The sequence below is a fragment of the Arachis hypogaea genome, chromosome 9, assembly GCF_003086295.3.
Source record: "Arachis hypogaea cultivar Tifrunner chromosome 9, arahy.Tifrunner.gnm2.J5K5, whole genome shotgun sequence".
NCBI classification, from domain to species: Eukaryota; Viridiplantae; Streptophyta; class Magnoliopsida; order Fabales; family Fabaceae; genus Arachis; species Arachis hypogaea.
The window spans coordinates 71,441,852-71,456,828 of NC_092044.1; the positions used below are offsets into that span (position 1 = coordinate 71,441,852).

At 35.7% G+C, this 14,977-nt stretch overlaps 1 non-coding gene across 1 annotated transcript; it reads left to right on the forward strand.

Annotated features, from left to right (window-relative positions):
* The first annotated feature begins 13,046 nt into the window (after positions 1-13,046).
* Positions 13,047-13,150, forward strand: LOC112713589 (small nucleolar RNA R71). The gene has a single exon (XR_003158560.1). It is a non-coding gene; the product is annotated as a small nucleolar RNA R71 (small nucleolar RNA).
* Positions 13,151-14,977: the final 1,827 nt, after the last annotated feature.

Consider the following 14,977-nt stretch of genomic DNA (forward strand, 5'->3'; position numbering starts at 1 on the left):
ATCATGATACTTTATTTCTTTTGAACTCACAGAATTCAAGTTGTTAGTTATAATGCCACAGCAACATATTGTAAATTAAATTCAAGCTATGCTTAGTCATACTACACATGCATACAGAGAATATAAAGACAATCATGCAATTTAAAGTGCTGGAAATAAATGAGAGGAAAAGGAACTTTACAACCTTGCAATTTATCTTCTCTATTGTTGTCGTTTTCCTCCCATTCTTCTCCTTCCCATACCAACTCAGAATGCTTGCTTATCCTTAAGCAACAGTTAGGACAATGGTGGTGGAGTCTAAAATGGATCATGAATGTCTTACACAAGAGGATGTTAGTAGTACATGTGTTCTAAGCAAGCAAAATGAAAGATAAAAATCAAGGCACAAAGGACAGAGACATTGTGATTGTAAGCATAAGAAGGTGGGCACAATACTTTGCATAAAAGATAAGTGGCACACCAAACTTAGTGTGACACTTTCACTTGGAATTAATGCAAGTATCTTGTAAGAATTAGAATAAAATTTTGTTGCATAGCAACACCAAACTTAGAATGCAACCATATGTCAATTTATTTGAACTAAAACTAAACAAAAGAAACTGTTATATGTTAAATACAATCACCAAGCCAAGAATCTATCATTAATAAAGCTCTCTTGGTAATGTATTAACAAACACAGTAAATAAGCAAACTAAAATAAAAGCATTAAAAATAAAGAATTAACTAAAGTAAACAGAATAACAAAATATCAAACCAAAAGAAAATTAACACTGCAAAGACATTATGGTTATGTAGACAAGTGGTGTTGCTGAATGATTTGCATAGAAAAATAGGTGGCACACCAAACTTAGAATCTTGGTGTGTCACTTTCATTTTTTTTTTTGATTTGATGCAATCATCCAAAAAGATTGAAAACAATGTGTTGCATGGCAACACTAAACTTAGAATGTAACCATATGCCAATTTATTGAATTTAAACAAAGCAAAGAAAGAAAACAAAGCAGAGAAGAGAAATTATACCTACGGTTGGGTTACCTCCCAACAAGTGCTCTTTTAGTGTCATTAGCTTGACATGTTGTTCTTCACTTTCTTCCTCTTCTTCCAGTTTGTTAAGAGGAATGACCTCAAAGGGGGAGAAGATTCAGCTATTGTCCCTTGCCTTGGCCTTTCCTCAGCAAGCTTCCTTTTGCAAATGGCTTGATTGATCTTGCTTGCTGGATTAGGGACAGGATTGGTGCTCTTGTTAGTTGCCTTCACTTCTTTGAATTCAAGACTTGGTTGCTGTGTGATTATTGGAGTTTTGTATTCATCCAGGGCCTTTTGCATTGGTGGTTCCATGAGCTTTTCCTCTATGTACTTCTCTGCTTCACTTGAGTTTGACTTCTCTTGAGTATCTTCCTCACTTTCTTGCTCTTCTACTTCCTCTTTTGCACTCAACATTTGACTTAATAGCTTTTTCATTGAGGAGGTTTGTTGATCTTCCCAACATTTCTTCATCTCCTCTTCATATCTTTTAATCATGGATTCAATTGTTGAGCCGTGTTGTTTCAGGGAAGTTTGAGAGAGTTGTGAATTTTCATGTTCCTTTGTCACCTCAAGTGCAGTTTCATTTTCAACCACCTCATTCTTCATTGAAAGTTCACTTGATACAGTGGCCTTCTTATCTTGCTCTTCCACTTTCTCCTTCACATCCATCAATTGGCCTTCATTTTCCTTGCTCAGTGGTTCTGAGCTCCTCCTTATTTTCTCTAAATCTCCATTCATATTTTTGAAGAGAGCTTCTTGCCTTTTCCAGGATTGTTCTTGTCTTTCAAAAAATCCTGTGAACTTTTGAAGGAGATCTTCTGAATCACAATTTGAATAATTGTTGAACTCATCACAGTATGGATTGCTAAGATTTCTTTGATTTTGACTTTCCCAGTCACAATATGAGTAGTTGTTAGACTCATCAAAATCTGGATCATATTGTGTCTCTGGGAAGTGTCCCATATGATTCTCTTGCTCATCTTATGTCTCTGAAGCAATTCTCCATGGATTGGAGTGCTTAGAATCTATAAATTCTTGGTGATATTCCCAGCCACCATTAAAGATTTGTGATGGTGGGTGATATTCCAGAAAATTTGTTTGATCACAAGATGAGTTGAACTCCATTTGAATTTTGTAAAACACAACACCAATGAAAATTGAAATTACTCATATCAAAAATGAGTTTTGCTTAGTGAGGCAAAAACACAAACACCTTGGTTTCAACTTAGAACAGAGAACAAAAAAGAAAAAAATGCTTGATCTAGACTTCTCACCCACTTAATCATTGTTGATCTAATCAATCCCCGGCAACGGCGCCAAAAACTTGATGGTGTTTTTGTGGAAAAACGAATTTCCAACACACAAATCCAACGGCTCGCATCAAGTAGTAATAACTCACTTAGAGTGAGGTCGATCCCACAGGGATTGATGGATCAAGCAACTTTAGTGGGTGATTAGTTTAGTCAAGCTAACATTGAAGTGAATTTGGATGAAGTGTAGCCAACAGAAAGTAAATGGCAGGGAATTAAAAGTGCAGAATAATTAAATTGCTGAAACTTAAAGAACAAGAAAGTAAAATAGCTGAAACTTAAATTGCAAGAAATATAAATTGCATCAAATGTAAAGGGGGCTGGGGTGCTGGAAATTAAATGAAAGCAGTAGATCCAAGCTTAGAACAATTGCAAGGAAATTAAATTGCAGGAAAAGTAAATTCAAGGTCACAGTAGCTTAAATGTAAATTGCAGAAGAACACAAGCGCAGGAAATTAAATTGGGAGCAATAAGATGCAACAAAGAGACATAGATCATTTCTCAAATCTCAAAGTGAAACTAACAATTTCAATGAAATAGTAAAAACAGAAGGAAAGCCAAGAGCTCAATTGCTCACTTGATCAAGACAGAAACAAAATTTAACTCAATTGTGAAATTCAGAAAAGAAATTCAAGATCTCATGGAATCAATGAGACTACAGAACAAGTCTAGATCTCAAGCCCTTCCTTGATCAATTCAGAGAACAATTTGCAGAAGAAAAAGAAGATGAAAGAAATAAATGAAAACTCAGATTCAATTCTCAATTTTCTGAAATTATGCAGAAGAAGAACAAGAGATTTCAGATCAAGTGAAACAGAATTCCTTCAATTCCTAATGCTCCCTAGTGGAGCTAGCCTCTTTCCAATGGAGCTTCTATTGATGCTTTTATATAGGCTTTACAAAATGAAAAATGAAAATGAAATTAAAACAAATTATAAAAATGAAAATCCTAATTTAATTGATCCATGTGCCTTTGAGTGATGATATGGGCTTTGCTTGCTTTGGATTTGAGGAGAAATGGGTTTGGTTGGCCTTGATTCAATTTGGTGAGGAATTGAATTAAATTGAATTTTGGTTGATTTTGGCCCATATGTTGCTCCCAGGAGGCTGCCCTGCCCTTGTGGAGGGCAGAGTAGGAAATGGTGCATGCGGCCTCATTGCGTGCGTGCTTGGTGCTGGCCATGCCAAGTTGTGTGCGCGCCCAAGCTCCTTGCCTTTACTTCCTTGAAGGTCTTGTGTTCGAACCTTGGTGAAAGCACTTGAGGAGCAATTTTTCCTTGATTTTCCATGAAGAGAGCACGACATTGCCCTGCTCTCCAAGAGGGTAGAGCAGAATAATGAGTGCTACTTTGCTTTGGAGTGAGGCTCCAGCTTCGAACCTTGGTGGAAGCACTTTGGTTTATCTTCGCTTATTTTTTGCCCTTAAAGATGCCTTTCACTCATGCCTCAATTGTACGCCAAATATGGATTGCTATATATCGTTGGAAAGCTCTGAATGTCAGCTTTCCAACGCAACTGGAAGCACATCAATCGGACGTCTGTAGCTCAAGTTATAGCCCTTTGATGTAGGCATGGTCATGCTGTGAGCGGCCAGATTTTAACTTAGCGAAAATTTGCTCCAACCTCACTTTGCTTCATCACGATATTGCCCTGCCCTTGGCAAGAGCAGGGTAGTGTGCGTGCTGGTTGCTTCCTCCTTTGATTTGGTCATGGGCCACGCTTATAAAAGTGTGGCCTAAGCCTCCAAAGTGTGCTCCAACTTCAAAGTGTGCTCCAAAGCTCTTTTTTCCTCGTTTTTTGTGCTTCTTTGCTTCTTTTTCTTCTTATTTCCTACAAGATTTATAAAATTAAAAGATCAAGAAAATCTTCCAATTAAGCACAAAAGAATGCAATATTTAAGCACTAATCATCAATTTCTTGTATGAAAAAGCATAGAAAAATAGGTATATGATGACTTGTCATCATTGCCATCCATTCAGATTTTGAGAGATCATGTTGACCTATTGAGTCAACACTTTGTTCTGAGCCAATATGGCATTCAGAGCATCAATCTCAAGAACTCCTTTCTTCTGAGGTATCCCATTATTCACAGAATTCCTCTCAGAAATGTACATGAATTGGTTATTTGTAACCATGTCAATTAGTTCTTGAGCTTCTGCAGGCGTTATTTTTAGGTGAATAGATCCACCTGGAGAATGGTCCAATGACATTTTTGAAAATTCAGATAGACCATAATAGAATATATCTAATATGGTCCATTCTGAAAACATGTCAGATGGACACCTTTTGGTCAGCTGCTTGTATCTTTCCCAAGCTTCATAGAGGGATTCACCATCTTTTTGTTTGATGGTCTGAACATCCACTCTAAGCTTGCTCAGCTTTTGAGGAGGAAAGAATTTATCCAAAAAGGCTGTGACCAGCTTATCCCAGGAGTCCAGGCTATCCTTAGGTTGTGAATCCAACCCTATTCTAGCTCTGTCTCTTACAGCAAAAGGGAAAAGCATGAGTCTGTAGACTTCAGGATCAACTCCATTTGTCTTAACAGTCTCACAGATCTGCAAGAACTCAGTTAAAAACTGATAAGGATCTTCAGATGGAAGTCCATAAAACTTGCAGTTTTGTTGCATTAAGGCAACTAGCTGAGGTTTCAGCTCAAAGTTATTGGCTCTAATGGCAGGAATGGAGATGCTTCTTCCATCAAATTTGGACGTTGGCTTTGTGAAGTCACCAAGCATTCTCCTTGCATTATTATTATTTTCGGCTGCCATCTCCTTCTCTTGTTTGAAAATTTCTGAAAGGTTGTTTCTGGATTGTTGTAATTTAGTTTCTCTTAGTTTTCTTTTCAGAGTCCTTTCAGGTTCAGGATCAATTTCAACAAGAGTGCCTTTTTCCCTGTTCCTGCTCATATGAAAGAGAAGAAAACAAGAAAAGAAGAGGAATCCTCTATGTCACAGTATAGAGATTCCTTTATGTTAGTAGAAGAAGAAAGGGGATAAGAGTGAAGAAGAATGGGTTCGGATTTTTAGATGAAGAGAGGTGAAGAGAAGTGTTAGTAAATAAATAATTAAATAGAATAAGAAAGGAGAGGGGAAATTTCGAAAATAATTTTGAAAAAGTGGTTAGTGATTTTCGAAAATCAGAGATAAAATATAATTAAAATTAAAATTTAAAACAATTAAAAAGAATTTTTGAAAAAGAGAGAAGTATTTTTGAAAATTAGAGAGGGATAGGTAGTTAGTTGGTTTTGAAAAAGATAGGAAACATACAAAAAGTTAGTTAGTTGATTGAAAAAGATATTAAAATCAAATTTGAAAAAGATAAGAAGATAAGAAGTTAGATAAGATATTTTGAAATCAAATTTTGAAAAAGATAAAATTTTTTAAAAAGATAAGATAAAAGATAAAAAGATTTAATTCAAAAATTTGAAATTACTTACTTCACTAACAAGAAACTACAAGATAAGATTCTAGAACTTAAAGATTGAACCTTTCTTAACAAGAAAGTAACAAACTTCAAATTTTTGAATCAATCACATTAATTGTTAGCTAATTTTCGAAAATATGATATAAAGATAAGAAAAATATTTTGAAAATATTTTGAAAAAGAATTTTGAAATTTTTGAAAAATAAAAAAAATGAAAAAGATATAATTTTTAAAAAAGATTTTGAAAAGATAAGATTTTTAAAATTGAAATTTTGACTTGACTTGTAAGAAACAACTAATTTTTAAAAATTTTTGACCAAGTCAACCCAAAATTTCGAAAATTTCGAGGGAAATAAGGAAAAGATATTTTTTTTATTTTTGAATATTTTAATTATGAGAGAGAAAAACACAAACATGACCCAAAACATGAAAATTTTGGATCAAAACACATGATGCATGCAAGAACACTATGAATGTCAAGATGAACACTAAGAACACTTTGAAGATCATGATGAACATCAAGAACATATTTTTGAAAAATTTTTGATGCAAAGAAAACATGCAAGACACCAAACTTAAAAATCTTTAATGCATGGACTCTAACAAACGAAAAATGCATATGGAAAACAACAAACAACACAAAACAAGAAATCATCAAGATCAAACAAGAATACTTGTCAAGAACAACTTGAAGATCATAAAGAACACCATGAATATATGAATTTTCGAAAAATGCAAGAAAAAATTTTTAAAGCATGCAATTGACACCAAACTTAAAAATTGACTCAAGACTCAAACAAGAAACACAAAATATTTTTGATTTTTATGATTTTATTAATTTTTTTGGATTTTTATTATATTTTTCGAAAATAAAGTTTGGAAAAACGAAAAATGAAAAGAAAAATTTAAAAAAAAATTGAAAAGAAAATTACCTAATCTGAGCAACAAGATGAACCGTCAGTTGTCCATACTCGAACAATCGCTGGCAACGGCGCCAAAAACTTGGTGGACGAAATTGTGATAAAAGAGTTCCAGGCACTGTTAGAGAAGCTCACAACTCCGTTCAACTTAACCAGCAAGTGTACTGGGTCATCCAAGTAATACCTTACGTGAGTAAGGGTCGATCCCACAGAGATTGCTGGTATGAAGCAAGCTATGGTCACCTTGTAAATCTCAGTTAAGCAGATTAAATGGTTATGGGTTTCGAAAATTAATAATAAATAGAAAATAAAAAGGGATAGAAATACTTATGTAAATCAATAGTGGGAATTTCAGATAGGCGTGTGGAGATGCTAGAATCCTTTCGAATCTCTACTTTCTTATTGCTCTCATCCAATCCTTCTTACTCCTTTCCATGGCAAGCTGTATGTAGGGCATCACCATCATCAATGGCTACTTTTAATCCTCTCGGAAAAATGGTCCTATGCGCTGTCACTGCACGACTAATCGTCTGGAGGCATCACCCTTGTTGATAGCTACATCCCATCCTCTCAGTGAAAATGGTCCAAATGCTCTGTCACAGCACGGCTAATCACCTGTCGGTTCTCAATCAGGTTGGAGTAGAATCCATTGATTATTTTGCATTTGTCATCACGCCCAGCCTTCAGGAGTTTGAAGCTCGTCACAGTCATTCAATACCGGAATCCTACTCGGAATACCAAAGACAAGGTTAGACTTTCCGGATTCCCGGGATCCTACTTGGAATACCACAGACAAGGTTAGACTTTCCGGATCCCCATGAATTCCGCCATCCATCTAGCTTATACCACGAAGATTCTGTTGGGGGAATCTAAGAGATATGCGCCCGGCCTAAAGTAGAACGGAAGTGGTTGTCAGTCACGCGCGTTCATAGGTGAGAATGATGATGAGTGTCATGGATCATCACATTCATCAAGTTGTTGTGCAACGTATATCTTGGAATAAGAATAAAAGAGAATTGAATAGAAAGTAATAGTGATTGTATTGAAACTTGAGGTACAGCAGAGCTCCACACCCTTAATCTATGGTGTGCAGAAACTCCACCGTTAAAAGTACATAAGTGAAAGGTTCAGGCATGGCCGAATGGCCAGCCCCCTAAAACGTGCTCAATGGCCTCCTAAGATGAAGAATAAAATAAAACTGAGACCAAAGATGAAACGTGGTCCAAAGACTGAATGGTCAAAAGACTCCTAATACACTAGTAAGAAGTCTTATTTATACTAAACTAGCTACTAGGGTTTATATGAGTAAGTAATTGATGCATAAATCCACTTCCGGGGCCCACTTGGTGTATGTTTGGGCTGAGCTTGATCTATCCACGAGCTGAGGCTTTTCTTGGAGTTGAACGCCAAGTTATAACGTGTTTTGGGCGTTCAACTCCGGATCATGACGTGTTTCTGGCGTTTAACTCCAGACAGCAGCATGTACTTGGCGTTCAACGCCAAGTTACGTCATCAATTTCCGAATAAAGTATGGACTATTATATATTGCTGGAAAGCTCTGGATGTCTACTTTCCAACGCCGTTAAGAGCGTGTCATTTGGAGTTCTGTAGCTCCAAAAAATCCATTTCGAGTGAAGGGAGGTCAGATTCCAACAGCATCAGCAGTCCTTTGTCAGCCTCCTATCAGAGTTTTGCTCAAGTCCCTCAATTTCAGCCAGAAATTATCTGAAATCACAGAAAAACACACAAACTCATAGTAAAGTCCAGAAATGTGATTTTAACATAAAAACTAATGAAAACATCCCTAAAAGTAGCTTGAACTTACTAAAAACTACCTAAAAACAATGCCAAAAAGCGTATAAATTATCCGCTCATCAGATACCATAACCAATAATGTACATACCTCACTGCAATTCCTTTGAGAGATGACCCGAGATCTAATACTCTCGGTATTTTTATTGGTTTGCACTCGTGATAAAAAAATTAAACTTTAATTGAGCATTACTTGTCGATTTGGAACTATAATTGCAACGAGGTTATTTCTCTTTTACCGAGAAGGAATTCTAAGCTGACAATAATTTCTTTTTCACTCATCAATGCCAATCTCCTGGCTTGGAAAGCGAAGACGGTATTCCTTCGAGGGAAGCAATTGGATACTTCTAATCAAGCTTTTGAAGCCTTCTTGAAGATTCCTCACATCCCACCTAGCCGAGATGCTTATCAGAAGATTAAGGCAGATGTGATTAAGGGAAAGACTTCTTTGGATTCTATTTTGAAGAAGATCGGCTGTCCTGAGGCCCGTTGAGAGTATAGTGCGGGGGAAAAAGCTGCCCCCATTAGCATTGCATGTTCTGATCTCACTCCCGAGGCTAGGATATGGCAACAGATACTGGCTGATTACCTACTTCCTAGCACCCATACCACCCACATCCGAGTCCGAGTTGTTGTGCTTCTTTGGTCTATTCTGAAGGGTAAGAAGATAGCTATCTTGCCTTTGATTCGCGAGTCGATGTGGAAGGTGAACCAGAAAAGAAGTTCAACATTCCCTTCCCATCGATGGTTATGAGATTCGCAATGGGCGCCTCAATGCAAGGCGTTTTGACTGGTTGGCAACAAAGCTCGAGGGAAGCGATCCTGGCCTAGTTCCTGCTGCTTCACCTGAGTCGGTAGTAGAGGAGGAGGATGATGAGGATGGAAAGGCCGAGACGATTTTGGATATGATCGTCTATCAGCAGCCTAAGTCCTCGCCTCCACCTGCTAAAGGTGGAGCTTCAAAGCCTCTATACCCCCTGGATTGTGTGCATGCACAGAGGACCGTGCAATGATTAAGTGTCGGGGAAGGATTCGTGATTGTGGGGCATAAATCTCTCTTTTTGAATACTTTGCACTTTTTTTAGCTATTATGCTTTGTGAATATTTGTTAGTACTTTTAACTATTGCATTGTACTTCTCTTATTTTGCTTATATTAGTCTATTTCTAGTCTTATTGTAGTTATCGCATTTGCATTTTGTTTAGTACATATGCTATAGATGGTAGATGTGATTGGATATTGTGAATAGTAGATAGTATCTAGTTCATGTTTTTCCTAAATGTTCTTGATGATTTTTGGATAGTAAAATTAAGAAATGAGCTGGAAATTTTGAAATTCATCCAACATATCATGCATACATACATAGATAATAAATTTGGTAAAAAGAATAAAAATTTTCAAGAAATCTCTTTTGGGGCATTCCATTGATTCGATTCAAAAAATTATTTTTAAACTTGTTTGAATTGTTTTGTGGAGCATAGAAAAGAGATAGAACAAACAACCTTACGAGTTGTTGGGCTTTTAATGGGTGGTTGTGCATTCTAACCACAAATTTTATTCAGTGTGTTATGCTCCTTCTATGAATGTAATCTTGCGTTTGCTTAATTCTTTATTTTCGATATTTGATGTTTGAATGCATTTAGCATGATTGAGGCTATTTTTGAATTTAAGCTTACTAACCCGTATAGCCAAACCCTTATATCTACCATTGTGAGCCACTTTTAAGCCTTTTTAATTCTCCTTGGTTCCAATTGTTACCACATCACTAACTCTAACCAAACAACCAAGAATAACCTTGAATTGTATCTGTGATTTGTTCAGGTTGAGGTGTGTGTGTCATTTAAGTGTGGAAAGATTTTGGGAGACATTGGGAGAGAGAATAAAAGTTTATTTTGAATATTCATTGAAATGTTTGGAAAATGGATGCACATTCATATGCCAATTTTCTTTAACCATATGCATTTGTCATAGAAATAGAAAAGAAAAAATGAAATGAAAAAATAATAACAAAAGGGGACAAAGGTAATCCCAAAGAAAAGAAAATTGAATATGGAATGCATATGTAGATTGAAGGAGAAAGAATGTATGAATGTGTGTAAAAAGAGAGTAGTGTGTAGTTAGAATTGCATTTTAGTGATTAGGTTGAAATAGGTTAGGTGGATACTTAAGATAATCAAAAATTCAATATATTAGTCTACTTGACCACATCATCCTACCTTAACCCTAACCCCATTACAACCCTCTAAAGTCCTCATGACATTTGTATTCTTGCATCAAATACTTGTTGATTGTTAGATAAATAGAAAATTCTATAAAGCATGATTAGAGGAGACTTAAGTGATTGAACCCTAAACACTGAGCGATTAGACTGTATACACATTCGGTGAGGCATTCTATTGCTCAATTCTATGTTTCCACCTCTTGTTTTGTGTTTGCTTGCAAGTTGCTTGGTGGACGAAATTGTGATTCATACTTAAATTGTTGTTCGAAATTGATTCCCCGGTAATGGCCCAAAAAACTTGGTGCTCAATACCATGGTCTAAACATAATTTCACAACTTCGCTCAACTAACCAGCAAGTGTACTGGGTCGTCCACGTAATAAACCTTACGTGAGTAAGGGTCGATCCCACAGAGATTGTCGGTATGAAGCAAGCTATGGTCATCTTGTAAATCTCAGTCAGGCGGATAATAAATGGTGATAGAGTTTTCGAATAATTATAGTAAATAAACAAAAAATAAAGATAGAAAAACTTATGTAAATCATTGGTGAGAATTTCAGATAAGTGCATAGAGATGCTTGTTCCTATTGAATCTCTACTTTCCTACTGCTTTCTTTCAATCCTTCTTATTCCTTTCCATGACAAGCTGTATGTAGGGCATCACCGTTGTCAATGGCTACATCCCATCCTCTCGGTGAAAAAGGTCCAAATGCCCTATCACGGCACGGCTAATCATCTATCAGTTCTCGATCATGTCAAAATAGAATCCATTGATTCTTTTGCGTTTGTCATCACGCCCAACAATCGCGAGTTTGAAGCTCTTCACAGTCATTCAATCCCAGAATCCTACTCGGAATACCACAGAAAAGGTTTAAACTTTTCGGATTCTCATGAATGCCGCCATCAATTCTAGCTTATACCACGAAGACTCTGATGTCACGGAATGAAAGGCTCGGTTGTCAGGCGAGGGCAACCATGCGTCGTGCATCAGGAATCCAAGACATACACACTCTAGCTTTCGCTTGTTGAACGGAAGTGGTTGTCAGGCATGCGTTCATAGGGACGGATGATGATGAGTGTCACGGATCAACACATCCATCAAGTTGAAGTACGAGTAGTATCTTAGAATAGAAATAAGATTGAATTTGAATAAAAGATGGTAGTAATTGCATTAAAACTCGAGGTACAGTAGAGCTCCACACTCTTAATCTATGGTGTGTAGAAACTCCACCGTTGAAAATACATAAGTGATGAAGGTTCAGGCATGGCCGAAAGGCCAGCCCCCAAAACGTGATTAATAGTCTCCTCAGATGAATAATGGAATAAAATCGAGACCAAAGATGTAACATGATTAATAGTCTCCAGTTACATCTTCATCCTCTTCAGAGGAAGAATAGTCTTCAGAGCTCATGAATGGCAGAAGGGGGTTTAATGGAATCTCTATGGTCTCTATATGAGCCTCAGATTCCTTTGGGTCCTCAATAGGGAACTCCTTCTTGCTTGAGAGACGTCCCATGAGGTATTCCTCATTGGAATTCATGTCCTCTCCTTCCTCTCTAGGTTCGGCCATATTGATTACATCAATGGCCTTGCACTCTCTTTTTGGATTTTCTTCAGTATTGCTTGGGAGAGTACTAGGAGGAGTTTCAGTGACTTTCTTACTCAACTGGCCCACTTGTGCCTCCAAATTTCTGATGGAGGACCTTGTTTCACTCATGAAACTTAAAGTGGCCTTAGACAAATTAGAGACTATGTTTGCTAAGTTAGAGGTGCTCTGCTCAGAATTCTCTGTCTGTTGCTGAGAAGATTATGGAAAAGGCTTGCTATTGCTAAACTTGTTTCTTCCCCCATTATTAAAGCCTTGTTGAGGCTTTTGTTGATCCTTCCATAAGAAATTTGGATGATTTCTCCATGAGGGGTTATAGGTGTTGCCAAAGGCTTCTCCCATGTAATTTACCTCTGCCATTGCAGGGTTTTCAGGATCATAAGCTTCTTCTTCAGAAGATGCCTTTTTAGTGCTATTGGATGCATTTTGCCATCCATTCAAACTTTGAGAAATCATGTTGACTTGCTGAGTCAACATTTTGTTCTGAGCCAAGATGGCATTCAGAGCATTAATGTCAAGAACTCCCTTCCTCTGAGGCGTCGAATTATTCACGGAATTCCTCTCAGAAGTGTACATGAATTGGTTATTTTCAACCATTTCAATAAGTTCCTAAGCTTCTGTAGGCGTTTTCTTTAGGTGAATGGATCCACCTGCAGAGTGGTCCAGTGACATCTTAAAAAACTCAGACAGACCATAATAGAATATATCTATCATGGTCCATTCTGAAAACATGTCAGAAGGACACTTTTTGGTCATCTGCTTGTATCTTTCCCAAGCTTCATAGAGGGATTCACCATCTTTTTGCTTGAAGGTCTGAACATCCACTCTAAGCTTGCTCAGCTTTTGAGGAGGAAAGAACTTAACCAAGAAGGCCGTGACCAGCTTATCCCAAGAATCCAGGCTATCCTTAGGTTGTGAGTCCAACCATGTTCTAGCTCTGTCTCTTACAGCAAAAGGGAAAAGCATGAGCCTGTAGATTTCAGGATCTACTCCATTAGTCTTAACAGTCTCACAGATCTGCAAGAACTTAGTTAAAAACTGGTAGGGATCTTCTGATGGAAGTCCATGAAACTTGCAGTTTTGTTGCATTAGAGCAACTAGTTGAGATTTCAGCTCAAAATTGTTTGCTCCAATGGCAGGAATTGAGATGCTTCTTCCATCAAACTTGGAAGTAGGTGTAGTATAATCACCAAGCATCCTCCTTGCATTATTGTTGTTGGGTTCGGCTGACATATCCTTTTCTTGTTCGAAAATTTCAGTAAGGTTGTATCTGGATTGTTGTAATTTAGCTTCTCTTAGTTTCCTCTTCAGAGTCCTTTCAGGTTCAGGATCATTCAACAAGAATGCCTTTTTCCTTATTCCTGCTCATATGAGAAAGAAGAGAACAGAAAAGGAAGAGGAATCCTCTATGTCACAGTATAGAGATTCCTTTATGTTAGTAGAAGAAGAAAGGGAATAAGAGTGAAGAAGAATGAATAAATAAATAAATAAATAAATAGAATAAGATGAGAGATAGAAGTTTTCAAAAATAATTTTGAAAATGAGTTATTGATTTTCGAAAATTAAGATAAGAAATAAAATTAAAATTAAAATTTAAAACAATTAATTAATTAAAAAGAATTTTTGAAAAAGAGGGAGATATTTTCGAAAATTAGAGAGAGAAAAGTTTTTAGGTGATTTTGAAAAAGATAAGAAATAAACAAAAAGTCAAATAGTTAGTTGAAAAAGATTTGAAAGTCAAATTTGAAAAGATAAGAAGATAAGAAGTTAGAAAAGATATTTTAAAATCAAATTTTTAAAAAAAGATAAAATTTTGAAAAAGATATGATATAAAAGATAAGATTAAAATTAAAATTGATTACTTTACTAACAAGAAACTAAAAAATAAGATTCTAGAATTTAAAGATTGAACCTTTCTTAACAAGAAAGTAACAAACTTCAAATTTTTGAATCAATCATATTAATTGTTAACATAATTTTCGAAAATAAAGATAAAACTAAGAAAAAGATTTTTGAAAAATATTTTAAAGGATTTTCGTAAATTAATAAGAAAAATGAAAAATATTTAATTTTTGAAAAAATTTTAAAAAGATAAAATTTTTAAAATTTGAAAATTTGACTTGACTTACAAGAAACAACTAATTTTAAAAAAATTTGACTAAGTCAACTCAAATTTTCGAAATTTTGAGAGAATTAAGGAAAATATATTTTTTTGATTTTTGAATTTTTAATTATGAGCGAGAAAAACATAAAAAATAACTCACAACATGAAAATTATGAATCAAAACACATGATGCATGCAAGAACACTATGAATATCAAGATGAACACCAAGAACACTTTGAAGATCATGATGAACATCAAGAACATATTTTTGAAAAATTTTGATGTAAAGAAAACATGCAAAACACCAAATTTAGAAATATTTAATGTTTAGACACTATGAATGCAAAAATGCACATGAAAAACAACAAAAGACACAAAATAAGAAAACATCAAGATCAAACAAGAAGACTTACCAAGAACAACTTGAAGATCATGAAGAACACTATGAATGCATGAATTTTCGAAAAATGCATAAATTTTTAGAAAAAATGCAATTGACACCAAACTTAAAAATTGACTCAAGACTCAAACAAGAAACACAAAATATTTTTTATTT